The 27,938-nt window shown below is 39.2% G+C and overlaps 1 protein-coding gene across 1 annotated transcript in view; it reads right to left on the bottom strand.

The window, feature by feature from the left end:
- The window catches only part of sgcd (sarcoglycan, delta (dystrophin-associated glycoprotein)), a 261,574-nt gene extending 233,879 nt beyond the window's left edge, over nt 1-27,695 (bottom strand). Inside the window, exon 1 of the mRNA XM_036588835.1 lies at nt 27,593-27,695. The gene's annotated coding sequence lies outside the window, so the exon portion shown is untranslated. The remainder of the gene's footprint in view (nt 1-27,592) is intronic.
- Nucleotides 27,696-27,938: the final 243 nt, after the last annotated feature.

The following is a 27,938-nucleotide window of genomic DNA, read 5'->3' as shown; positions in this document are numbered from 1 at the left end:
TGGATATTTGCAGCAGAGCACAATATATCAAGAGTTCCATCATTTTGTACAGAAAAACAACACCCTTGATATTGGAAAAATAGATAAATGTTCCCGTCATCCAAAAACACGCTACGAGCAAGTTTTAGGTGTAATTCATTATTAAGATCCTAAATCCTCTGAACCAGCCATCCCTGAAAACAGATTGGGGGGAATAAGAAAATCTAATTCCAAAAGCTCATTAGTCAATGCGGCCAAGCATTCAACAGGTAAATATGACCATCATTCATACAGTCAATGTGATCCATAATCCATTTGCCTACATTACCATACCAGAGGATGCTCCCTACACCGTTACCCAGTGGAATCCATACACACAAACATCCGCTTATTCATTTATATATGATTTGCACACAATACCATTATTCTGTTCAGCTCCTGGTGAATGCATGCTTTATATCCAATTTGTGGCCCACAGAAATAGAAATAAATTCCATAAATTGTACCCTTTGTTTTGGTATGTCCAACAGAGGAATTACGTCTAAATCAAATCACGGCTAGTGAGGCTAGGCAAACAAGAGGCTCGTATAACAAGGTGACCCTTAGCCGGCCCTCTAAGCCGGCCGCGGTGAATCCAGCTGCTCCGGGGCAGCTGTGCCCTGCGTGCTCCCCTTCGGCTGAACGAGCCTGCTTGGGAACAACACGCGGGGTATTTGTGCGCTTAACTATGCGCCGGCGGCCGCCGCGCCACATTTGTTCCGGCGGCAAAATCGGCGAGGCACGTCTGCAGATGGCAATCAAATAATGAATGCGCTTTCCCCCAACACAGCCGTCAAATCCAACAACACCTTCAGTTCCATCCAGCATTCACGAGCCCCTCGTCCGATTTGTCCGGCGACTGTCAGGCCGCCCTAAACATAGACATTTCGGCAGCGCAGACGGAGGATGTTGACAAAGATTTCATTCTCCTGCGTGGAACTGCGGGACAGCTTTTTGCAAGATAAAGGAATGAAATAAATAAAAGGAAAGAAGCCGGCGATGGGGACTGGGAGGGTGGAGGGAGGAGGTTTGCTCAAGCAAAGCAGGCTTTTTCCGTGCCACTAGAAAGGGAGCGGGGGGCCTCTAATAGCGCTTGGACAGATGTGACAGAGTTGACAGAGCAAATGGAGTCCCTCGCTTTTCAAGGGAGGCTTTTTCCTTTTGATGAAACTCTGTCAAACGCTATTCTTGTCGATTCTAGTCTCTGGAGTGAAGCTCCAGGTAGTATGGGGTTTTGCATTAAGCATAATGTCTCAATTTGTGGACGCAGCCGTGGTTGGGGAAAAAAAGCGGCACTGTGGCCTCATAAAGTCCACATCTAGCAAGCTCTAACGTATGTTTCATTAGCTAATCACCATGTTTTATGCAGCAAACCTATGCCAAGACATTGTCCTAATCCAAGGTCACGCGTTGCAGCTCTAATACAGCCTCTTGTTCCAATATTAATGATCTGGGAGAACAGTTTAAATGAATTATTGCAACATGCACAGATATCAGCTACCGTACAAGCACCTGTAGAGGTTGCTAGAATCTTGGGTATTGGCTTCTGTGTGGGTGAGAGAGAGAATATGATGAATATTTGAAAAGAACCCAGGCCTGTGAAGCACTACAAACGGCCTGCCTACCTACATACATTTACCGCTCAATACGGCGAATGAGGCAGGGTGTATCTGATTAAACTTTCAGCTGGCCCAGTTTTAGGGACACACAACAGCCAGCTGAACAGAATTCATATGCACTCATGACAGGCTGAAGCCTCTGACCAGACCAAAGCTACCACACAAAACAGATCAAACAAAATCCACAATGCGGAATCTGTTTGTTCTAATTAAAGGTAAACTCGACAAATGAGTACATCCGTCATAAATTATTGTTACTGTCTAGCTGCTACACCTTAAATGCTACATCTTTAATGAGCAACATGGACCAAATTTAGCAACGTATGTAAAAATTCATTTTTTCAGCAGCTTCTTCAATGATTGGAGCATTTTTTGGGTGCCATTTGTTTCCCTGTGAAAAACAAAACTAAAAGACATTTTAAACATAGCTCATGTCCTTTACAACAACCTATGTCCCTGTTAAATAAATAACTTAAAACATTAATAAAGAATCAGAATACTTATTAATTAAAATCTTATTAGCTTAGCATTAATGTGTGAATCTATTTAACATCTCATGCTTGAAACATCTTTTTTCATTAATCCTCCATTATACACTAAGAAAATGGACATTTCAACTGTGTCCCACAACATTCACTCAACCCTGTTACCTGAACAGATTTACCTCTATGAAATATCTGCAATATTTCACAAGTCACGAGCTTGTTCAACAAAAAACTGCATGATCCTAATTTCCTGATTATGAAAAGAAGAACGTCTCTCATTCTTTTCCTTTGTTTTCAGTGTGACAATGATCAATGTACAATGTACAAAGTACAACCCTGTTACCCAAATTAAAGTAAATTATTCATTAAAAAAGGTACAAATCTTAAGTCATTTTTGTGCATCTTACTTTCAACACTGTTACTCATTTAAGCCACTGGCGGTTAAACCTTGTAAAAAATGAGATATTGTTCTTAAGATGGGTGAACATTTTCTTTAATGAATGCATGTTTTCTTTTGACTTAATGCTGAAAAATGAATTTTAAAAAAAGTTTCATTTTTAAGAGTTACAAAGGTTAAATGGCACCCCAATCTTGGAATGACCCTTATGTCAACAGAAAGTAATGACTACAAGCTTGTAGGAGTTAGAGGAGTTAGTACACGCAAACCCTTAAGAAAACTCTGAATCTTCAGATTTGGCACTAGTGGTGGCTTCAAGAAACATTCTGATATATCTTTTCTGAAAATCTTAGGAATCCATCAATATGTAAATTCTGCACATATATTTGATACATTTCTTGTTGACCAGTGCTGATGCATAAACTTTTATACATTGTGGAAAGTGGAACTAGATCTACCTGGATTAGCATTACAGAGAAATATAACATTTATTTATGTAGGCTTAAAAATATCTTACAATGGTCTAAACATTCTGCTCTTCTAGAATACAGTAATTACCTATCAAATATCAGACTAAATCTAAGCATTTGTCTGATGCTAATACAACAATTATATGCTCATACAGATATGATTCTGATAAGCCTGCATATGGTAAAATTTAGGGAGTTTAGGGAGGTCATATGACAAACATATAAACCAATTATATTTCACAACCAAGTTGTAGATTTACTGCTTGACATGGACAAATATACAGATACAGTATACAAGTGCTGTAATAGTAGAACATTACTAAACACATTTAACATTCAAATGAAAAGCAGAACGAATTTGGCAGTGATAGTTTTATTTCCCAGTTATGAGTATTCCACCCACCACTGAGCACACAACATTACCCTTTCCTTTCAGTAAGAAAAACAGAACCTAATTAATCTCCATGTGGAACTTCAAGGCTGCAAGGTTTGCTTAGAGCAATACAGGCCTACTTCAACAGCAGAAGTGACGTACGACAACAAACTGATGCCAGTTTTGTGAGCGACTTATTCTCGTTTTCTCATTTTTAATGCATAGTGGTCTTGCAGGCTCAGATTACATATTTATTTAAGCATACTGGATTCTTGCCTCCTGGTGTTTGGTTGAAACTCAGCGGCTGCTAGCTTCATATCCTGCCTCGCGTTCGCCTCGACACTTCAAAAGAATGTTGACGAATTGTCTTTTTTTTTGCATATTCATTTCATTTCAACCCCATGCTTTTAGCCTCTTACTTTTTCTTCAGCACGCTTCAAATGCAAACTGGGAGCCACCAATTAAGCAAGAGCTTGTAATATTCTAATTAGAGTGTAAAAATAATCCTCCTGTTTCCTTCCCCTTAGGAATCTAGCAGATGATATGCATGCCTCCCACCCCAACAGGATTTATACACAATCACCAAAAAAATTACTGTAGCAAAGCTGTGCGAAACAGAAAGTTCTTAACCCCTTAAATTGTCAGGAGGTGCCGACAGGTCCAGGCTTTCCTTCCTGACTCTTAAAACTTTTCGCTGCCAGTTTGCATTTGCGGTGTAATTACTGATTAATAAGCCATGAGATGTAATAAGGCTGGGATTTTAAAGGGTTAATTTTTAATAAAAAGTAGACTTCCACCAAAACTTGCTGGGAGGAGATGATCTTGTGAAATTCTTATGAAACGCCTCGTTTGTACACTTCAACCTCTCAAAAGTGGCAAACCCGAAATGTCCAGAAAGCACATTTGGTATGAATTGTGCTTGACCTAAATATGTCATACAGACCATACAGATGTCTTTGATGCATTGGTGCATGTTCGTCCCATCACATCAGATGCTTGACCACAAAACCTGCCGTCCTTCCTTCTTCAAGGCAAAACTTTTTGCTCTCTCGGCTTGCAGGCCAAGTTTTGTCGCTGCTTGCCTGCCGTACGGCAGGCTATCTGCACCTAATTCCCTTCTCTCTGTCAATTGATTTCTTTCAAAACCATGGAGGTATTTCTCTCTCCATTCAGCCAGGCAGACTGCCAGCTCACCCTCGAGCTCCTCATTAGACTCTCCGGTGCAATCGAGTTATCCTGGACCCCACCCCCTCCCCCCCCAATCACCATTTCTCCAGCGGACAAATTCGTCACCAAGTCTCGAGCACTTCAAGTCTTGAATACATCTTAAAGATGCAATTGCACTTTTCCACAATGACCTTTCAGCAAATGAGGAGAAGATGCTACACCAGTTGTTGAGAAATGTGTGAGTGTGAAAAAGAAAGACAGCAAGAGGGGGAGGGATTCAGGAGGTGAACGTATTCCTATGCTGAAACGTTCCTAGGCTTGGTCAGCAAAATTCCAAACTCCAAGTTGATCAAGACTGATTAACCTTTCTCAAAGACAAAGAATCTTCTTGGAAACCCAAGACACCATAGCTGCCAGATCTAAAAGAAGTGAGGATTGGAGCAGGTCTCCCTAATGGACTGGATTTTTGGATTTATGCTTCTGAGTCGTTAGTGTACGTTAACGTCTGTGTGGAGAGACGGTGGGGGGCTCTTCTTGGCAGAAAAACAAACCTGGCCTCAAATAAAGTGCCTCACTTCATTACTTTGCACCAGAATTGGTACCCTGTCAGACATCACCTGAGCCCACAGCTCCTGTGTAATGTTTGAAAGCCCTGTGGCTACAATCTTTGGAGGCACCATGTGGCTCATTTCAACAATACAACACATGGTGCTGAGAAGGGAGAATCAAGGTACTGCAGCTACTCACTGCTTTTTTCTACTTAAAGTACTAAGCAACTCAGCATCCATGCGTATATTAGTGTACAGTGTTTTAGGAGCCCATAAAAACTGTATTTAACAAGCCTACTCAAACTGTTAAGCAACTCAGCTTCCTCTAAACATTTGCATACAGATCTGTGTCAGAATATTCTCTTAGGACCAATAACATCACTTCAGGAGGTGAATCTTAATGATTGCATTGCCATATGAGTTACCCAGTATAAATCATGCTAACAAGTCCCACAAGAAGATATGTTACAGAAATATCTTATGGACATTTTATGTATTGCAGAATTTAAAGGAAAGGACAGAAATTCGCCCCTTGCAAACTCTACAGACTGTACAGAAGGCACTTGAAGTGAGTTCCATCACTCGAGCTCTTCTGGTTCTGGTACTGCCACCAGCTAAACGTCAAGCGGAGAACTCCTACCTCTTTGTCAGATGCCGACAATCGCAGCCTTGAAGGAGTCAGAAAAGCATGGAGCTGGAGAGCTGCCAGTGCCTCCTTATCTCTCTGCCTGGCAAAGCTAGTGCCAAGCCCGCAACAAGGTGATAGAATGCGAGGAAGAATGTCTACCAAAGTGGGGGATCCGCCCGCAGGGTGGGCTCCATGGGTATCAGGGAAGAAGGGGCAGCCTGAGCCCCCTGTGGCCGGCTGGACGAGAGAGTGGCTCTGGGGCAGGCGAAGAGGCTGAAGACAGCAGCTGGGAAAGTGGCAGTAGTCCTGGCAGCTAGTAGTACGGCATCAGAGCAGGCAAGACTGAGCATCCTCCAGTGGGTGGGTGGTGTGGTGGTGGTGGTGGTGCTGGTGGGATGGGGGGTAAAAAGGGGCTGGGGGGGCAGATCCAGGGGGGTAGAGAGAGAGAGAGAGAGAGAGAGAGAAAGAGCGGCTGTTAAATCCTCAACAACGTCGCCTCAACATTGCGCTTCGTTCGCGGGTCTCTCCTTCTCTCCGCATCCTTCTGGCTGGCTTTATTTATCCCGGACTGAAGCGAGCAGAGCAGGCAAGAGAGAGAGAGGAAAGAGGGAGAGGGAGGGAGAGCGGGTGAACGAGCGAATGCAGACCGAGAGAGTGAGAGAGGGAGAAAGAGAGCGAGAGAGAAGAGAGAGAACGCTCGCACTGTCAGTGACTACATTAGCGGCGCTGAGTAGGTGGAGTTTTCTTTGCAGCAGAGGAGATCATGATTTGAAGAAGAGCGAGAGAGAGAGAGAGAGAGAGAGAGAGAGAGAGAGAGATACAAAGACAAAGGTTAAGAAGCATGGGTGAGGTTAAACACAAGGAGGTTAAGTGAGAGAGGAGACAAAAAAAGATGAGAGACACTCGACGATAGACAGATAAGACGGGAGAGCACAGCTGCTTTGAAATTGGCAAATTATCTGCCCTAATTCTTTAATCAAAGGCTGAAGCATCTCAATGCACCCACGATTGAGCAGAATATGAAGTGCTGCACAGACACATATTCTTCAGCACAAGGTTAGTCCTACTGTGGTAGCTCAAGCAGAACCAGAAGTGAACATTCAAACTCTACAACAGTCAACATTTAAGTTTTAAATGGCTACAGTCCAGTGGCGAGCAGGGAAAGGGGCAGGCAAGGTGGTAAGGGCAGGAACTGAGGTGTTTCAAAAGACAGGTGTGGTGTGGGGACATTTCCAGAAGAGTTCAACTTAGTATTTAATCAGGGTACAGTACTGTGAAAAACTCAGAGACCACCCTTCATTTGTTTAATTTCCAATCAAATCAGCCATTAAGTGCAACATATTCATTTTTTTCAGCATCAGAAAATTACACAGAAACTTAATCAACCAAATACAATATCAATTTTTTAGCATTTATTGTGCCCAAACTTCATCTCTATCACAGCTTCCATTCTGATAAAGGGACCTGCTCCCAGTTTTTCAAATAAATCTGCAGGGATACTTTTTCTGAAGTTCAGTCATAGAAGTTGCATTTTCTGCTTGAATACAGTCAATGATGCTGAGGCCTGGACTCTGGTGTGGTCAGTTCATTCTTCTAAAAATCTCAGCAGTTTCTTGAGTTGATTTGCAATTTGATTCTTCTTTATCTATTTTCTTTCCTCACTAATATCTTCTTGACAGCTACACATCCTTTCAGTTGAGTTGTCTTCTCACAGTGGAAGGATGGACAGAAACACCTGTGGATTTTTTCAGATCTGAAGTAAGAGTGGAGCTTGACTTTCTCTGACGTTTGCGTAGTACTGTTCATTATTCAAGTGACTTTTTCTTGTTGCGAGAACCAAGAACAGACCCGATCCTAACAAATGTTCTAATAATTACATTGACAATGTAACTGTAATATAATTCAAACTCTTTATTTAATCATAATTTACTGCTTCTTTCTTTGTGTTCCTCCAAAACTCAACTCATGCATAAACACTGGGAGATACTAGCAGTGAGCTAGTCAAATTTGGGTACAATATTAGCTTAAAATGCAATGAACCTTCATCAGTTTTTGATAAATCTACATTCAAAGCATGTCGTCTTCATATTGGCATCAAACTCCATTGCTTTTATAGTGTAGACATTTCATTATGATGTAGACATCTCTTCATTGCCATGCAAAACAAAAAAGAGCAACATAACTTAGTCTTGCGCATTTTCAAATTTAAGCTAATGTTATTTTGTATTTTGAAGCTGAGCAGATCTGCTCACACTGTTGCATGATGTAGACCAAAAGTGTCAGGTAAGAAAACATCTGAAACAGCTGCACTTGGCAATCAGGCTGGTGTTTTTAAGACCCTTTGGAAAATTTCCCTCCAGGGATAGTTTTAAGTTTTAAACAGATTTTGCACAGCGGCATATTAAGCATTTAGAGCCCATCCAAAAGAGCACTATTAATTCTGATGGAAAGGGGTGGGGTTTGGGCATATGCTCACAAAATACGCACAAAATCTGTACTTTAGTCAAGCTGAGAAGTTCTTAAAATGCTACGTTCACCCAAGTTACTACAACTGTAATTACTTCATGCAATAGCTTCAGGCAAACTTGAGTTTGTTGCTCAGTATTGAAAGGGATGGCAAATCGATAGACGTCTCCATTCTAGTACACAGTGTGCACATGCTTAATGACTTTGTTTTTTGGGGAACTTTCTCGTATTCAACTGAAGAACTGAATTTCGACTTTCGGCTTTCTGCAGTGCTGTGGGTTTACCATTCCTTTCATGCAATTCTCTGGCACAGACTGTCCAATGTAGAGTTTCAATCACTTGTTCACACCAATTTCTCTAGAGATGTATCAGATGGAAAAGATAGAAACAGTGGTAGTTTTAAAAATTGTGAATCAACAAATGCTGATTGGACCAGCACAGTAAATCACGCCACTTCTAAAGATAATCAATGTTATTGGTCTCTGTGGAAATACAGAAATTTCTGAAAGTACTGATTTAGGATGATTGTACTCCAGAACAGTGTGGATTTACCTCTCTCTCTCTTACACACACACACTGGTCTCATTTTGCATTTGGCAACAAGTTCCATTGCAACACCTATTTTATAAGTACATGCACATAATAAAAGTACTTTATAGGTGTGACTGTTCGGCTTATGAGGATGATCACTCCTGCTTTGCTGAGTCAAAATGTTCTCTTCAGACCCAGTGCCACACAGAGAGCCAGCCTTAGGAAACATTCAAATGAGTTCATCTAGCGGACACAAGTTACTGTAGTGTTAGAACCACAGAGTGCAATATGAATTTTCAGCACAGTATACAGTAGTGTCAAATATTATTTCCTATCATCAACTAGAAAAGAGAGTAGAGAAGCTAAGCACAAACAGAAGTGCTAGATGTACCCGGCCTGGGGTCAGTCAGTCCGCCTGCTGGACAAAAGTAACACTGTTGCCTGGCAGCCAAAAATGACCCTTACACCCGCAGCACCAGCACTACTGGACTTGAGAAATAGTTCTTCTCTAAGGAACCATCTATTTATGTGCCTATCTACCTTTTATTCTCTCTTCTATTCCCCTCTATCTATCTATCTATCTATCAATCTATCTATCTTATATAGAGGATACAATATTAGAGCAACAATAACTTTAAAGGACAGAGAAAAATGTTCTTAACTTTAATGTTTGCTAATGTCAAGAGAAGCTGAAATACAGGAAAAACAGAAAAGCTTCTGATATGAAAGGGGTGATATATTAAAAAAAAAAGATTTTAAATTATAAATTAATATTAAGTCTTATTTATTAGTCTTATTTGTATGAATTTATTCTGAATAAACCAAGTTTCTTGCATGGCCGTTTCTTATGCTAATAACACTCTAGTGCTGATGGGCCAGGAGACTGAGTATTTTTTTATGGGTGAAAATGTATAAATGTACCAACTCCTTCACATCCCTCATTTTAACAGGAGGTGGTTGCTACCTTCCTTTTGCCAACCCTTTGGCCACAATATTGCGACTTTTTCCTGGTAATATCCCACTTTAATGTCGTAATTCTACGACTTTATTCTCAAAATATTACGAATTTATTTTCGAAATATCATACCGTACGACATTTTTCCTCTAAATATTACAACTTTATTCTCAAAGTATTACGACTTTATTCTCGAAATATTACGACTTCATTCTCAAAGTCTACTATTTTTCATTTTTTTTAACAGTGGCTCTAAAATGCCATCGTACATTTTGGAGTTATAATGGACTTGGATTTAAATAAATGATTGAACGTTCCATTAAGTAACTACTAAAATAATCATAACGCCGCCAAAACTTTACCAAGTAGCAACAATTTTAGCTACTTTTGAACAGAACTCAAAATCACAAGCTAGTACATAACTAGCAAACAGCTTTCAATAGTTGTACGTACATTTAACATCTTTCATTAAAACACAAAATTGCATAAGCTTTGTGTTTTGGTAATGACAATTCTTAATGTTACACACTGATTTTCAGACTTTGGGACACATTTAGTGTAAAATAATAAAATCTAACTGCTCACCATGTGGCCATGAGAGACATGGATGCAGTTCCACTTCCTGCTTTAAAATGCAGGGATGTGGCTAAAATAAAGCTCCGCCTAGGGACTATAACACCACGTTTTGGTAGTGATTATTTTGTATATATTTAGCTTATTATACTATCTCTATTAATGCTTTGGGTTTAAAAAGATCATAATCATTCTGAATATCTAAGGTCTGAATATTTCATAGTTTTTTACATAGTTTTTTACTGTGGAACCACAGTTTGAACTAATGTGGAATGGTCTTTATCAGTGTTGGAAAAACAATCTTGATAACAGTAACTTTTAAGAAAAAAATGTTTTAAGGTACATCAATGAGATGACGTGACACCATGTTTTCTTTTCTGATGCAGATTGCAACATCCATACCAACAGGGCCAGCTCTAACCTGCGGGGGGGCCCTCATGTAGTGTAAAGTAAAATGTCCTGAGGCTACTAGTGACCACAAGCTGTCTAAATTATATACATTTCTAACTGGCTAATTGTGCATTCCTGATGATTTAATGCTTATATGGAGTTCTTAGGAGTTCTTAACATTCTGCGTGAGGTTTGTCTTACGACGTGGTCTTGCTTACCCAGCTAACTTTAAGCTTAATTGGATCTACGTCTGGGGGCAGTGGAGAGAGTGTAGCTTTTTACTGACATAAATGTTTTACTCTCTATAGATTTAGTGTAGTATGACCTCTTTTCTCTTCTGTGGCAACTCCTCCTCATGTTTTACACATTTGGCTGTTCATCATAAATGTCAAGATTTCACGTGCACGTGCACAAGGATTAACCACAGCCTGAGTCTCCATCTGGATTAAGCACAGCTCGAGTATCTATATCTGGATTAAATCACAGTCTGAGTATGAAAACCTGGATTAATCACAGCCTGAGTGTCTAAACCTGGATTAATCACAGCCTGAGTGTCTAAACCTGGATTAATCACAGACTGAGTATCTAAACCCAAAATAAGCGTAGGCTGAGTATCAAAACTGTGTTTGTGAAGCAGAAACTTAGTCACTTAAATTGAACCTGCTTCAACAGACAGACCCCAGATCGGCTACTTTTTGTCCAACTACAAGCCAACACCAATGGCATAATGTAGACACCACAAAAAAAAAAACACATACTTTATCTTTGTTTTTTCAGTAAATTTTCTTTTTCTTTTCCATTTTTCAGCTCCAGAAGCGTTTTTAAGACATGATTAATCACTTTTTCCCCTCACTCGCGCATCTTAAACAAAATAATGTAATAAAAATAACTCAAAGGTTTTTAGGGGGCTTCCTGGTGGCCACAGGGCCCTAAACTGCTGCTTATGTCACTCATTAGTTAGAGCCAACACTGAATACCAAAACTGAAATCCTGAGAAATGGCCAGTTCCGATCTTGAATTTCCTCTTTAAAAACTACTAAGCTTTAAAATGAGCTGGATTTGTACAATTCCACCAGTACCCCGCCTGATTTAACTAAATGAAGGGCTGATTAGCTGAAATGAGTATTGGATGGTAATTTAAAGTACTGCTGGGTTTCCTTGAGGAAAGGTCAAGCGAACACAATGAAATACATAAAATCACTACTTTACACACTGTATTAATGTTGCCTTTCTCTCTCTTTCTCACACTTCACATACTATGTGCTATGTGTAGTACTTTATCTAAATAAAAGTGTAACCTTGGCCTTAACCTCAACAACAAAAAGGAGGGGGTTTTTTTTGGCTTTCTCTTTTTTTTTTTAAAGTTTTTATTCATTTTTCGTGTGTCCTCTAATATGTTTTCATGTGTTCTCTAATAATAATGATCATTATGCTTCCACAAAGAGCTAAATAGAACAGAAGCTCTCCACTGTCTTTCACACACTCCCTCTCTCTGTCACACACACACAAACGGAGGAGTGGGAGTTAGATTGAGCAGTGCCCCTCTGATGGGGGTCATGTGGCTTTCTCTCCGGCGCACAGTGCCCGGCGTACGGCTGAATGGAGGGAAGCATGATTGTGTCATTGTGAATGACCCAGAGGAACAGAGAGAAACAGGACATTAGTGTTGGAGGTCCCTAAAAGATAAGCCCCTACTCTACAAAATCTCCTGCTCAGAAATGCAGCTACATCTGTCAGACATCTGCCTTAACATCATAAACTGCAGGCTTATTATTATTGAGTTATTCTTTTTAAGGGGGAATTTTGATTTATCACCTTTCTGAATAATTCTGTAGTTGAGAAGTGAACAAAATTATTTATTGTGGTCTAATGCGATATGTACGTTTCATTGTACATATACACATTTTTTTTTCCAGTGGTGATGATAGAAACCAGGGGGTTTGATGTCCACAACACAAATACAGCCAGTTACATATACATATATATATATATATGTGTGTGTGTATATGTGTATATATATGTACACATAGCATTAATACTCTAAAATCTTCTGCATTTAAAACCAATGACTTTGACAATCTTTACAAAGCCTATTAGATCAATAATATCCAAAAATGGTATGCCTTTATTTGACAATCAGTAAATAGATAAAGGCAAAACAAATTTCAAAAGCACTCCCTTGTGCAGCCCAGCACATTGATAATGGTTTAACTGAGGATTCCAACTAAGGAGGCAATAAGTCAGGCCTATAAAATGAGCCACCGTCACCCTCACTCATCCAACTCGATTAAATTTTGACCGTAATTCTTGGCTTCTACCTTATAGGGCTCACTGCTAAAGTATAGAGGAATAAATCACATGAGCCTCTCCTGAATCTCCTGAAGATTTTCAGAAGGGGACAAATGAAAAGAGAGAAGGTCCAGATGACTTGACCCGTCTTTGTGCGAAGATGATCATTTCTTATCTGAAACGATGGAAGCGCAGCGTGATAAAAGTTAGTGCCAATTTTGATTATGCAGCTTTGGTGCAGATAAACAGCGGGTCTAATTTGGGATGAGAAGTTCTCGGCGAGTGGAGCCTGATATAGACCGCACTTCTAGACTGAATAATACGCTGGTGCTGCTGGTGTTCATTTCACCTACTTGATAAGCGCACTCGCTCATTAAAGTGGGCTATGAGCCACTGAGGTACTAAGGGAATGACACTGCTCACAGTTGAAGTGCTGGTGAATCATCACAGAACACAACTGAACGCACTTAACAGGCCAATAAATTCACAATCAAAGTGCTTCAACGACTACATGAATCTCATGGGCTCTGACAAGGGGATGGTGAATTATTCAAATGTACACAACGTACTGCCACGAGACATTATTTTCTGGGGCGTCCCTGGATATTCCTGCATATTTTGTGATTTTCCTGCTTTAATGCACCTGATCCAACAAATCCCACATACTCACATTTAGCAATTTAACAACTACTCCTGTAAAAAACACACTTTGGCTTCAAAATCAGGCATTTGAAACCAAAAACAACTTCTGAATAGTTCAGCACACTGGTCTGTATATAAAGTTGCATACGGTCAAATCTGAATGTAAATGAGCATGCAAATTTCACTGACAGTTTTGTTATTCATCAGTTTTATTTTTGGTGCATTTGTACAAACAAACTCCCATCTGGTAGACACGTGTGTGAATTTGAGTGTAATAATTTAACAGCCTGAAAGATGCCTTATTTGTGGTTAAATAAACAAAGCTGTAAATAACATCAATAATAGCAACAATGACCGTACAAAAGAAAATATCAATGACAATAACTTTGCATGCAGCAGTCCTTCTACTAAATTGGATGCGCTTCTTTCTCACGTGTACACTGATATAAAAACAAATGCTGTGAATTACAACGTTCACAATATCAACTTTTGGTTTATACTAGCAATACAGTAAATTACCACCTCCCTAAATACAAAACATAGCATACCTAGTGCAATGGAAGCTCATATGTAGTAGCCAGTGTTTTTGGAAAATAATCACACTACACAATCACATCACTCTACCATCTGGTAAAAAAGGCTGCATTCTGTTCATTTCAAATTTTATTCTATTCAATTACTGTAATTTTAACACTGTATAAAAATTTTTAACCTCTGAGCAGTAGAGGAAGCAGTGCACAATCTACGACTGCAAAACCCAACTTTTGCCTATGAGCACAACCACTGCTCATGAGTCTGATGAATACTTTTGTTTTATTGACTCACTTTCAGAAGAAAATGCTATGAATGAATTAGTGAATTAGGGTGTGTTTTGTGTAAAGTATACGAATATGAGTCTATGTGTCCTGAGCAGGCACTCATTTATAGTATACCCACTTTCTTCCTTATGATTACACCACTGATCCACATAATCCAACTACAACCCCCTCCTCCACCACCACAATCCAAACATATACATATAGGGAAGAGAAAACTTGCAACCGATTGAAAAACTTAAATGAAAAAAAATAGAAAAAAGGTGGCTGAAGATAAGGTGGTAAGCAATGTAGCTAGTTCGCAATAGCCATGGTTATGTATTGGTACAGCACGCAAATGAGCAAAGTTCACAAGCTAGCAGTTACCCTGAAACAAAGACTGAGTTTAAAGCTTTGGTAATTCATACAATCCAACTGACCAGCTAACTCATTTTGTCATTTTTGTGGATTTAGCTAGTTAGTTAGCTAGGAAAGGCAATTACCTAATTTATTCCTAGGTGTTGTTAGCCAAACAAATGTTTGTTATAAATCTAAAGGTAGGTGTTTTTAAAAAGTGACCAGTAATTGGGCTTATTACAGTGAGCTCTTCTGGATCTCAGCCCACTGTTCTGCATGAAGGAACTTGAAAACATCTGCAAATGTAATGATGTGTCTCTACAAACAAAGGTCAGATTTGTCCAGCTTGGTCTTTGTTTGTGTTTCTGAGGCTGGGCAACAAAAAAGTAGGACAAGAAAAAATATTCCTGTGAAGAATTTTGAGAGAACTTTGTATGGCAAAGAAAACAAACAAATCGATCCTTAAGCAAATCAAGTCTCACTTCTCACTCGAAGCCAAGATAACCAAACAGCAACAAGCTCTTTTATTTTGGACATTATGAGCAGAATCATTTCACTGGAAAAGACAATTATGCTCGGAACAGTTAGGTAAAGAGGCCATTAAGAAGCCTAAAGACCCAAACAAAAGACAAGATGTTCTGGAGAAACACTGTCCATATGGTCACCAGGAGTCTGAATCACTTAATGATAATATTTTTATAAAAACCCAGATAGATAATCAAAATAATAGTCACACAGATAAGAAAAGGAAAGGTACATGTGATTTTCTCTTCTATGCATTTTGGAGAGAGGGGTTGTTATAGTTTTCTACTGTTATATTGGCTGCTACCACCCAGTCAAAGCAAATAAGATTGTCTCAGCAGTCAGGAGGGGTAATGAGCATAATGACTGCAGTTGGAGAAGAGAGTAGAAACAAGAGCTGTTTCATTAGGACAGACTTTGGGTTAGTTACAAGACAGTGTCATCAAGATGTCAGAGACGTTACTATAAAATGGACAGTGACGACCACTGCTATCATCGCTAGCTACAAGAAGCTGTCAAAACCATGAGGGCCCAAATGCAAATCAGTTATTATTAATGTGCCTGCTCTGTGGCAGACTAGAATCCAGGTGCAAGATCTCATTAGTTATTGTCCTGTTGTCACCATCAAACGAAAACATTTTTCTTTTTAACTTAAAAACATTTTTCTTTTAACACCATTTGAAAACACCAGACACCCTTTACATTGGTTGAATATTTCATGGACCAACATAAATGGCTAATAGGATTTTTTGTTACATTTACTGATTAAATTTAGAGCTTTTCCCCAATCTTGCATAAAGTTTCTGTTTCAGAAATACAAGTGCAAATGGCTGGGATAAATGAAGCTGGCCAAAAAAACTCCCCAGTGGATGAGACATCTGCATGTCCACAATGACAAGTGAAATGTTTCAGCATATAGAACTGGAGCTTACGTGCACTAGCATAATGCTGCCGTTATTGCTGGATGCACTGTGATAGTTTCTGAGCGAGTGTAGATGCACATTCAGAACAGAATTCAGGTCTCTAAAGGCTTATTGATTTGCTTCATCAGAGTAACAATTGAAGTTATGAAGGATGTTCCTATGTTCCCAGCTACACTGACTGCAATTTTCTTGTTTTTCCAAAACCTGCTGATTCAGATTTTCTTTCCTTCTAAGAACTATAATTGACAGCATACACAAACATTTGTGTAGCTTTTCTTTCATGGACAATTCTCACATAAACGTATAAATAACTTTTCTTTAACTGAAACTCTCAAAGTAAAAAGTGCACTGGGTTATAGGACAAACCTCTTTTTACAAACCTCCACCTAAAAATGAAGTGCAGTATTTGTACTTTTCCAATTGAAAATAGGTGCAACAGGTAACAGAAACAGAAGAATAACCTATAACAAGACACCTTTAGGTTCTCACATAAATATATGATGTAACTGGAAATTTTTGTCCATCTACTGAGAAGTCAGGCTCAACACTGATATCAAGCTAACGCTAGATGTCCAAATGTTTGGAATCAGCTTGCAGCAGTCTGTGTGTGTGGCATGACAAAAGATTAAAAAATTCTGGTAACGCAATGTCAAAGAAGTATCGATTGCTTTTTATTGTGTATCTTGGTCTCAGGAAATGTATAAAATTTCTGAAATCTCACGTCACACAGGCATACAGATTACACTCACGAGTTTCTATTTGTAAATAATGGTTAATCTTTAATTTTCCTTCACAGCAAACAGCTGTGACCTAAAGCCAAACACAGAGTCTCACAGTTATGCTTTCCTGTAATGAAGTAAAGATGTTGGTTGTTGTCGCAGCTCTTGTAAACTCAGGAGATTGAATGTCTTTCAGTCATAATGATCAGTATTATTAAACAGTTTTAATTCTCAAGTCTGGAGCAAGTACATACTTTCTATAACCAAGTTCACCTCTGATGACGTGACGCAGTATTACTTTTTTCTCATTATTACTGAACATTATTAGACACTTTGTCTTTCAACCCCTAGTTGCGCATGCATCTCTGTGATGATGTTGCACAGATATGATTCAGAGGGCTCCGATGCGATTATAAACGATTATCGATGCATCTCAATGCATCTTTTTTTCTATACAGGATTTCAGTAAAATATCTTTGAGACGAGACGCTGTATCTCGGCTCCAAAGTGTCCAACATAGCGCAAAAGCCCTGATTCTCAACGACTGAGAACAGACGCAAATCCTTGGCAATAAAAGTTGCAATATAATTTGTAATTTGCCTCCGAGTTGGGTGGAAGCTTTGACACCACTTGCTCGTTGGTCCTCTGGTTGGCAGCAAGTACAACTGGTAGGAAAACGGGTGGAAACATGTAATATGGTTTCTCATGTTTGTCGTTTCCAAAATATTTTAGTTTAGTGTGACACAACTTGTATATAGTATGGCTCTTATTCAGGTCCCTTTTCCCCTGGCGTGCAGACTGCAGGTCACCTAGCAACGCAGTCTTGCCGAGCTAGTAACTAACGAAAAGGCAAAGAGAGAGATTTAAGATGAACATTTTTGAGACAAATGGACTTATTCGCATTTATAAGCAATGCAGTTGGTTTCCTGGTACGTTAAAGTGGCTATAGCTAAAGCTTAAAGCAGAGCAAAGTAAATCTGTGTTTTCGTTTATATTTTTAGCCTATAGTAGGACTTTAACACATACTGAGACATACTGGACATTAAATGTTGCGGCTCCCAATTTTTAGGCTGATTTTTGTTGAAAGGACAAAATGTCTCTTCTTAACATTTGGGTTGTCGACTTCTAACTTAACCTAGCTTTTAATGCAGAGGGTGCCGGTCGGATTTCTCGCTCATCCACTTGTGTTTTTGTTATGTGCACGTCACAGAGTGTCCGGGCGCTGCCCTTCCGCACTTCTGCACAGTCCCGCCTTTTGCGTTCTGTCAACATTCCATTATAAATTAAAGATTTAGAAAATCGATTTTTGACTTTTGTGAATCGATTCAGAATCGTCCACGTCCACATCGTGATGCATCCAAGAATCGCCCCCCCCACCTCTAGTGTTTTAAGTGTCTTATTATATATGCCATTCCAGATGTTTTTGGAGTTGTTTCTCCACAACTTGCTTTGGCTTCACAAGTATTGCAAACTGACGACATCTTGTGTGTGTGCGTGGCTGTGTCTGTGCCGGCGCACGCATGTGATTTTGACCAGCGGCCGATCAGACTGATAACTGGCCGATTCTGGTCGCCCGCCAATTAATTGGTGCACTTGTAATTCCTATTCACATGTTTACTAGCTCAAAATTTGATACCGATTCCTAATGACATTCTTCATTCTCTCCTTTTTAAACACAAAAGGTACTGAAATTTGGTATTTCACAACATGGCATTTTTTGATAGTCGGTAGCATTACAGTCATTTGGTCTGTAGCATTAAAATGTAATATTTATATATCAGAGTACATGCAACAATGGCATTGAGAAGGGAGAAGCACAGATTAAAAGGCAGAAACAGCCACTTTAAAGGTTAACTTATCTCACCTGGGTTGAGCTTTTGAGACCATGTAATTTCTCTCTGTGGGAAAGGTATTGGCTGTAGGCCCAAGAAAGCCAATAAATAATAGCCAAAACTCTACAGAGGATACATGTACCTCCGACCATGTTTTTGTAGAACTGAAATTACTTGGGTAGATGTTTCTGCACTTTTGGAAAGAAGATGGGGAAAGCTTTGTTGACTGATTTATTTGTTTCTGACGACGCAATATATATAAACCCCCAAAGCGCATAAGAATCAATTGTGTGACCTATAATCATTTCCAAGCTTTGTGCCTTTTTCTTGTAAGAAACTTTAGACAACATTAAGCGTAAAGCACGCATACCCCCCCCACCCCCCCCTCAAAACCCTGGGGCACATTGCACTGAATGTAATATACATTGGATTCTTTCCATCAGCCAACCAAAAAGTTGTATGTATACACATGACTTAACCACTTCGTTGTTGACTGTCATCACAAATTCTCTATCTATGAGGAAACATATAAAGGCACCACAACACACTCCATACGCCTCCAAAGAACACGCTCACAGTTTGCTACAATTGCTGTAGGCTATGTCGTAATTCTTTTCACTGGACACCAGAGGATCTGCTTTGTATGTGTCAGATTAGGATATTATATTAAACCAATGCATCACCAGCCACCAGCCAAGTCAGTGTGGACTAAACTGATGATGCTTGTCAATTCTCGCTATGGAAATATCGCTCGTTATGTTTGCAAGCTGTATTTCTGCATTATTATTCTATATACAAATGCATTGTTCTCATTGGGCAGGTAGGCAAATCAGAAGCAAGAGCTCATATCTATATATAGATTTAATTGTTCATATTCTTTGCATTGCTTTAAAGCAGCTTGACTCTTGTAGGCGAGAAGCGGTGCACTTTAAGGTGAAGCTCATCAATTCAACGTTACAGTGCACATGCAATTCACTTGACATTATCCAGGAGAGAAAAATCAACGGCATGTCCGAGGCTCGTTGTCTATGTCTCTCTGAAGTGTTTCAGCTGGAGTTGACACAGCCACAACCTCCTTCTATCCACCCCACCCCTCTACCCAATCCCCTCACCCACTCCACATAGGCTGAAGGGCTTTTGTAACGATTTCAACACTAAAACCCACCACTCTCCACTCACACTGATATACCACAATGAGCTGGCCATACTGATACAGGGAGAAGAGGCAGCGTGGGTGGATTGGAATGCAGTGATTAATACACCATCTATTACACTTTTAGGCAGAACTTATTCCTGGCTTATAAACATATATTAAGCCACAGAGGTCGTAGTTATCATGAATGGCAACAAAAATGTTATTTCATATTAATGAGAGTTCAGAAAAACAGGCTGAAAAATTCTTTCGGAGGTGTAAATTCTTAACTTTCAATTGATACCAAATTTGTGTTTGTATGCAGAAAACTAACTGTTGTGTGGACAATCTTGTTTTGCGCAAGAACACATGTTTCTGACATCAAAAGAAATGAGAAAACTCAGAAGTGCAGACTCACAATTGTCAATACAGAAAGCAAATGAAATAGAAATAATGTAACACAATGAAGCAAGTAATTTTGCAGTTCTTAAGCTATTAAAGTTAACACATTAATATATGGCTCATAAAACACCTTCGGAAGACTATGCTGGACAGTGCTTGCAGGAAACCTATGGAAAATCAACAAGCAGCAAACTAACAAATGTAACAGCAAAAGTGGAAAGCTCCAGTTACCCTCAGGAGCCTCCACTGTAACTAGAATCCATGAACTGAACAAAAATGAGAGCAAGAGTCTACTTGGAAGATGACAGGAGCTGAAACCATTGACTGTATATGCAAAAGTTTGAACATTCCTGGGCAAATTACATGTTTTGTTGACTCTCTCAGTGAAAATGAGTTAACACATCCTTTACAGAGAACAAACTCGAACATGGCATTTTTTTTGCAATTTTTAATGAACAATTTTCATTTAACATATTGGAAAAATAAAATGAAAAGTCTCCCACCAACTTGTTAAATGAAGCAAATAATTCATTTATTCAACTGGATAAATTCAATAAATTCAATTTATTCAATAATTTGTTTATTCAACTGGTGTGATGCATTACTGATCAGCCAGGATATATCAAATTATAAGTTTATTCAACTGGTGTGATGCATTACTGATCAGCCAGGATATATCAAATTATAAGTTTATTCAACTGGTGTGATGCATTACTGATCAGCCAGGAAAGAGTGAACATGCAGTCTTGTGAGAAGTTTTGTGCAAAAGGAGATTAGCTTGCATTACAAACAACGGGGCAAGCAAAAGCCTATCCGCTGGCATAATCTGACATTCGTCTCCTTTAAAAAGAGCTGGCATATCTGATGGTGTCTAGTAGGAACTGCTGAGATACTTTCAAATACAGAGCTTCAGAGATTTTTTTTTTCATTTTTAAAGCTTGTGGGATTCTTTGGGGAGCCTTTGTGAGCGGCGCCTCGAAAATGAATCTCAGTCGGCTCGAGCAAAGCAAAGAAGTGAATTTGCTCAAACATATCCAAAGCTAAGCACGAGACAGCGGCGAACTCCCCAGCGCCGCGCTGAGAAAGGGAATAGGGAAATGACCTCTGTTGAAACATGTCAAACCACATCTCCCACGCACGCTGTGTGTGCAAACACGCTCAGGCGCACGCCACCGCCAGCTTGTTTGAAGAAGCGGATAGCGTGTCTTGGATTCCCTCCCGTTTTCCTATTTACAGCATCGGAGGCAGCGTGCTCTAATGATGCGTTTCATCCTCACGCTTTCATGCTTGACATTGTCAAACACTGACTAATGTATATATCATCAGTATCATATGAAGACCTCATGGAAAATCTCATTTACCATTTAAAGTGCATCAGCCAAGACATCTTGGTAGACATATGTTTGCTTTTTACTAACTTAAAAATGATCAAACTTATGTGTTTCACTGCCACATTTAAATGTTTCATCAAATACTCTCCTAAAAAATAAGGTTCTACAAAGGTTCTTTGAGCTATGCCACAGAAGAACTACTTTTGGTTTCCTAAAGAACCATGTTTGTAGATGAAATGTGTGAGTGAGAAGAACCTTTCAAAGGTTTAAAGAACCTTCACGTAATGTAAAGTTTCCAAAAGACTAATTAGCGTTACTTTACAACAGCAAACAACTTACTTCTAGTTGGATAAGGCTGTTAGCACTGCATCGATACAACAGATTTTGTACAACTCTTGAGTGTTATTTAACCAAGATCTTGGAAGAAAAGAACGTTTTCAGTGATCTTGTGATGAAATATCAAAATAATGGAACTTGTAGTTTTAGTTCTTGTTCATTTTCCATCAGCTGGAACCGCCACAATAAACACAATTCACAATTAAATTGTTGTTTTGGTGATTTTAAAGAATCTAATTTGGCTAATTAGCTGTCTTGCTTGCTAAGAAAGGAGTCCTGCTTGCTTTTAAAAGCTGGAAAATGTTTTTCCATTATGTACTTGGGTACGTTTGACATTACAGCCCCAAACACAAGACTTTACCATTATTGCCGATGTTTTGTCTGTTTAGTTTGCATTACTGTTACTTAAACTGAGCTGCTTCCACGCTGACTGGATGAGAGTTATCCACCCAGAAACACAGCAAACCTTTATGTTTACAAACATTCTGATTTGGTCTGTACCAATTTAAGGCTGCTTTCTAGAACCTTTATGTTGTGTAGAGGTTCTTCATACTTTAAAAAAGTTCTTCTCACACACACACACACACACACACACACACACACACACACACACACACACACACACATCACTAAAGGTTCTTCAGTGAACCAAAAGTGGTCCTTCTATGGCACTGCGCAAAGAACCCTTTTTAGGCACCTTTATTTGGAGTACTATTAAAACGTTTTTTGCAGTCATCTTGACAGTCAGTGTGTTTTGCATTTTAAACTACTATACAACAAGAATAAATACAAATAAACCAGTGAGGTCAAACATAGCATGTCAATGACTACTAGCAGCACTACACCATTAACGCATTTTCCTAGTTTGACCCTTTGAACCCTCTGTAGTTCCAGCCTGAAACCCTCCTGTTTGCATGTGGTATGTTGCTATTACTGACTCTGTGAAAGCAGGCCTCTTGTTCAAATACATGCTTTTAAATGGAAAGTTCCACTGATTGCTGTCTTGATAAAGCTGTTTCCGATGCTGTGAATTTGTTTATTGCTGGAGCACACAAAGTGTGAAGTATCATTTACAAGTAAAATTCACTACTGATGCCAGCAATATCAGGGGGAGAGAAACTAGCAAAAGCAAATAGCAAAGTGGAAAGCTCAAGTTCCCCTCAAAACAACATGTAGTGCTAGGAGAGCGAGACGCTACAGTCATGGAGGAGCTGGAATCATTGCCTGTACATATACACCATATGCACTTGGGACATGCAGCCACTGTTGCTATCACTGGACATCGGTAATGAAATTTGGAAACCTCGTTGGCCCGCCAGACATTGTGATGTTCTGCATTTACATAATGAAAATATGCATGTTGCCTATTGTCACTATCATGATAAAACCTCATATCTCCAAAATGTCATTTTACAGGAGAAATGGGAGTCAATGAAATGAAATTTTGGACCATTTCTGTTGGTCTGCTGATCATGAAAAATTGAACACAATATAAAAAAACTGGTATTTTCAAATTGCTTAAAAATGAAAACTAACAAACAAGGATATACATGGCTTTGTTCCGACAGCAACAACATTCATGCTGTTATTGAATTATTGATAGTAATAAATAGATAAAGCTTATTTTGTCCACTTCCATAGCTGAAACAAAGTGCACAGCTTCTATTTAAACGAGAAAATATTTGTTTAGGGTCAATTTTAAGCTAATAAGATAAATGCAATTAATTAAGATATACAACCCCATTTCCAAAAAAGTTGGGATGCTGTGTAAAATGTAAAAACAAAATGCAATGATATGCAGATCATTTTAACCCTATATTAAATTGAAAATAGTACAAAGAAAACATATCAAATGAAATTTTATTGTTTTTTGAAAAAAATAGGCCTATTTTAAATTTGATGCCAAGAACACCTTCCAAAAAAGGTTGGGACAGGGCAACAAAAGGCTGGTAAAATTGTGTAATGCTAAAAAACACCTGGCGGTTAATTGGCAACAGGTCAGTAACGTGATTGAGTACAAAAAGAACATCTACAGTACATAATGTCATTAAAAGATTCAGAGAACCTGGAGAAATCTATGTATGCAAGGGGCAAGGCCGAAAACCAGTATTTGCTGGCAACGATCTTTGGGCCCTCAGGCAGCACTGCATTAAAAACAGACATGATTCTCTAGTGAAAATCACTGCATGGGCTCAGGAACACTTCTGAAAACCACTGTCTGTGAAAACAATTTGTCACTGCATCCACAAATACAAGTTAAAACTCTAAACGCAAAGTAGAAACCATATATAAACAGGATCCAGAAACGCTGCCACCTTCTCTGGGCCTGAGCTCATTTAAAATGGACTGAGACCAAGTGGAAAAGTGTCCGACAAATCAAAATTTGAAAGTGTTTTTGGAAATTATGGAGACTGTGTCCTCCGGGCTAAAGACCACTCAGCTTGTTATCAGTGCACATTTCAAAAGCCAGTATTCAAGATGGTATGGGGGGCATTAGTGCACATGGCATGGGTGATGTGCACATCTATGAAGGCACCATTAATGCTGAACAATAGATACATGTTTTAGCAACATATGCTGCCATCCAGATGACGTCTTTTTCAGTGAAGGCCTCAATTATTTCGGCAAGACAATGCCAAACCACATTCTGCATGTATTACAACAGCATTGCCTGCAGTCCAGATCTGTCACCCACTGGGAACATTTTGAATACTATGAAATGAAAAATACTGCAAATGAGACCCTGAACTGTAGAGTAGCTGAAATCCTATATCAACAAGAACAGGAAAACATTTCACTTTCAAAACCACAACAACTGGACTCCTCAGTTCCTGAACGCTTACAGAGTTTTTTAAAAGAAGAGGTGATGAAACACAGTGGTAAACATGCCCACGTCCCAACTTTTTGGAACGTGTTGTCGGCATCAAATTCAAAATGGCAAATATTTTTTCAAAAAACAATACAATTTCTCAGTTTCAACACTTGATATGTTGTCTTTGTAGTATTTTCCTTTAAAAATATGGTTTACTTGATTTGCATATCATTGCATTCTATTTTTATTTACATTCTACACAGCGTCCAAACTTTTTTGGAAATGGTTCCTATCACCACCACGGTAAAGAAATTTAGAAAGTAAATATAAATTTAGAAAGTAAATATGAAAGTAAATATTTAACTTTAAAGAAAGTAAATATGATCAATTACAATTAACTATTTCAATCATCTGACAGCCTTAAAGTAAAAATAAATATAATAAAACTTAATGATAATGTTTTTGTTTTTTTAAAAATGTATTGATATCTTGGTTAGAGGAATACAGTTTTGGGTCCCGGAGTGTGTGTATTTGTTAAATTCCATCAGAAGCACCTAATTTAATAAAACGAAGGACTGATTAGCAGAAACAGGTATTTGATGGTAAGAGAAAATACTGCGCTTCTTCAAGAAAACCTTTTCAAAAAGTTAAGCAAACACATTCATATTCAAAATCACAATGTATTGTTTATTTATTTGTACTCGTTTTAATAATTTGTTCTAACAAATACTCTGTCTGATGCCTGAGACACTGTTTTATGATAGTGTTGAAAACCTAAAATCTGTTTTTCAAAATTCATGACAGAGCTACATGCAGGGTGTTGTATGGCAAAATAGTCAGCAAAGAAACTTATTAATTGTGATTTACCAATATTTTACCACTATCAACATATTACCACTGGCTATATTTGTGGTGGTGATATCCCAACCCCTGGTTCCTATCACCACCACTGTAAAGAAATCTTGGTAATTTTGTCTAGAATGGAGCATTTCACATCAAACCACTCTGAATGACATCTGAATGCCTGCATATGTTAAAAAAAGGTGGAACTGTAACTTTCTACTAAATTTCTACTGGCTCACCCCCCATGAAACCATCAAGCAATGTAAAGAGCAGCTTGCATTTTCAAATAGCAACTTGAGACTTTCTTACGACAGCTACAAAATATACAGACAAACGCATCCTGCTAGAGATTCTATCTGTGGTGTACACAACACACTCATATCATTCAGACTGCTATCCGAACTAATTCAGGTGGGCTTTTGGTGGCTTGAGGTTGGAACTGGCCTTTGCTTCCTGGTCAGGGCTTCAGTGCCATTTCTTGGAATTGGAAGACAGAGCAAGAAAGCAATAGAGAGAGAAAGGGAGAGAGAGAAAGGGGGGGCAGACAGAGCGATAGGCGTATGTGTGATCTGTGCAGATCCAAAGGAATGAGAGATTTCTCTGGCCATTTACGGCCCGTCAGCGGGAGAGGCCGACCCCTCAGCTCTGCTGTAAACATCCGACTGTGAAGGGGAAAGTCGGATTTTGTAACATACATGAATTCATGCGCTCACAACAACAGTTGGCTCTCCGTGCTGTGACAGGAGAGATGGAATGCCAAGCACGACTAAGGTCAGGGGAGCTGGCTGGCTAAATATTGCCAGTTGCCACCCCTTGGTTCACGGTTCAGTGGCCTCTCTATCGCCTACGAACAAAACGGCTCTTTAGCACTCTAACACTGAAGTGGATTCTAAACCCATTCGGCGGAATTCGGTGACAGGTTAAAAGAGAAGTTAACTCTTAGAAGTGGCAGTTATACTGGAGATACAATAAGTTGTTCACTTAAACAAGGAGAGACTGCTAAGGATTATTTTTAGAAAACTTCTGAAATGAAATCATGAGGAAGAGGGAAACAAGTTACCTACATACAGCTAGCATACAGAACTCTTAACAATACAGGTGCCACAAAGACTTCTCTGAGCAACAGCACTTCAGTTCGCTAAAGAACCATGTTTAAAAAAGAGATTTGTGAGTGTGTATCTCCATTTTTGTCGTTTTCCAGTTTTTGACATAATTTGAAAATGCCTATTGTCCTTCACTTTATGAGTGAAGTTCATCATGAATGGACCAAAAGAAATAGCCCAAAATTACTAGAAAAAAGTCTGGTTCCTTTGACTTACATTAGAAGTAAAAAAGTATGTTTTTTCCCTCTCCTGTAAATTTGCCATTTTGGAGATACGAGGTTTTGTTCCAACAGCAGTGATATATTGAAAAGTGGTTCTTCTATGACATCACTCAAAGAACCCTTTTTGGTGCCAGTTTAATGGTTCTTCCCAGAACCCTTACAGTATGTGGAGGTTCATTAACATTTCGTCACACTCACTGATCTCATTTACATAAAAATTGCTCCAAAGAATCATCCACTGAAAGGCCTTCGGGGACCAAAAGTGGCCCTTTTTGGCACTTTTTAAAGACTGTACTGTTAAAACAACAAAGAAAGAAAAGAGGAATATGAGACAATCAACAGCTCAAAGTACTCCAGCAGTATCACACAACTAATGAATAATTTCATCATCCCAGGCAGCCAATCTGTAAAGTAGACCAGAGCCGACTGCATGTGGGGTTTCTTTCCCCTTCAAAACAGGGCCAATATTCACTGTCACTTTGTTCCATTTCAAAGTGCACACACACACAGCCTCACTGTTACTACAGTCAATGCACCCCCTCAAGTATTCGCCAAATGAGATCACAGTCAGCCTAGACTGAGCCTCAAATGACCCTTGTTTTAATGTCCTTTCAAACAGTGCCTGCTCCACACCGCAAAAAAGCTTATGAAATGGACTCAGAGCGGATTGAAATGGCGAGAGAGGGGGAAAAAAAACACCGTTCAGTTCCTTACCGTTTGATGTTTTGCTGCGTTAAATCCTCAGTCTTGGAGACGTTGAGTGAATCCGGTGTGTGTCGGCCTATTTTTAGAGTTTCCTTCCTAAACCGTATATGGTGGTCTCCACCTCCGCATGCTAATTTGCCCGGCATAACAACAGAGTGAGGCCGAACTCAGCTGTCTGGAGTTATCACCATGCTTCAGTGTGCAGCCAGACTCTCTGACTGGGCCACTCGGTTATTTAAAGGTCCTTATTATATAACAGGTCTTCCTCTACCACTGCCAGTCTTTCCTCCTAATAACACTGCAAAAGCTGTCGGCACGGTCACTGCAACTGACCCTCTAACTCACTCGCTCTGTG

This window comes from Colossoma macropomum, unplaced genomic scaffold (assembly GCF_904425465.1).
Source record: "Colossoma macropomum unplaced genomic scaffold, Colossoma_macropomum, whole genome shotgun sequence".
Taxonomy (NCBI): domain Eukaryota; kingdom Metazoa; phylum Chordata; class Actinopteri; order Characiformes; family Serrasalmidae; genus Colossoma; species Colossoma macropomum.
This window is presented reverse-complemented; position numbering and strand designations above follow the sequence as displayed.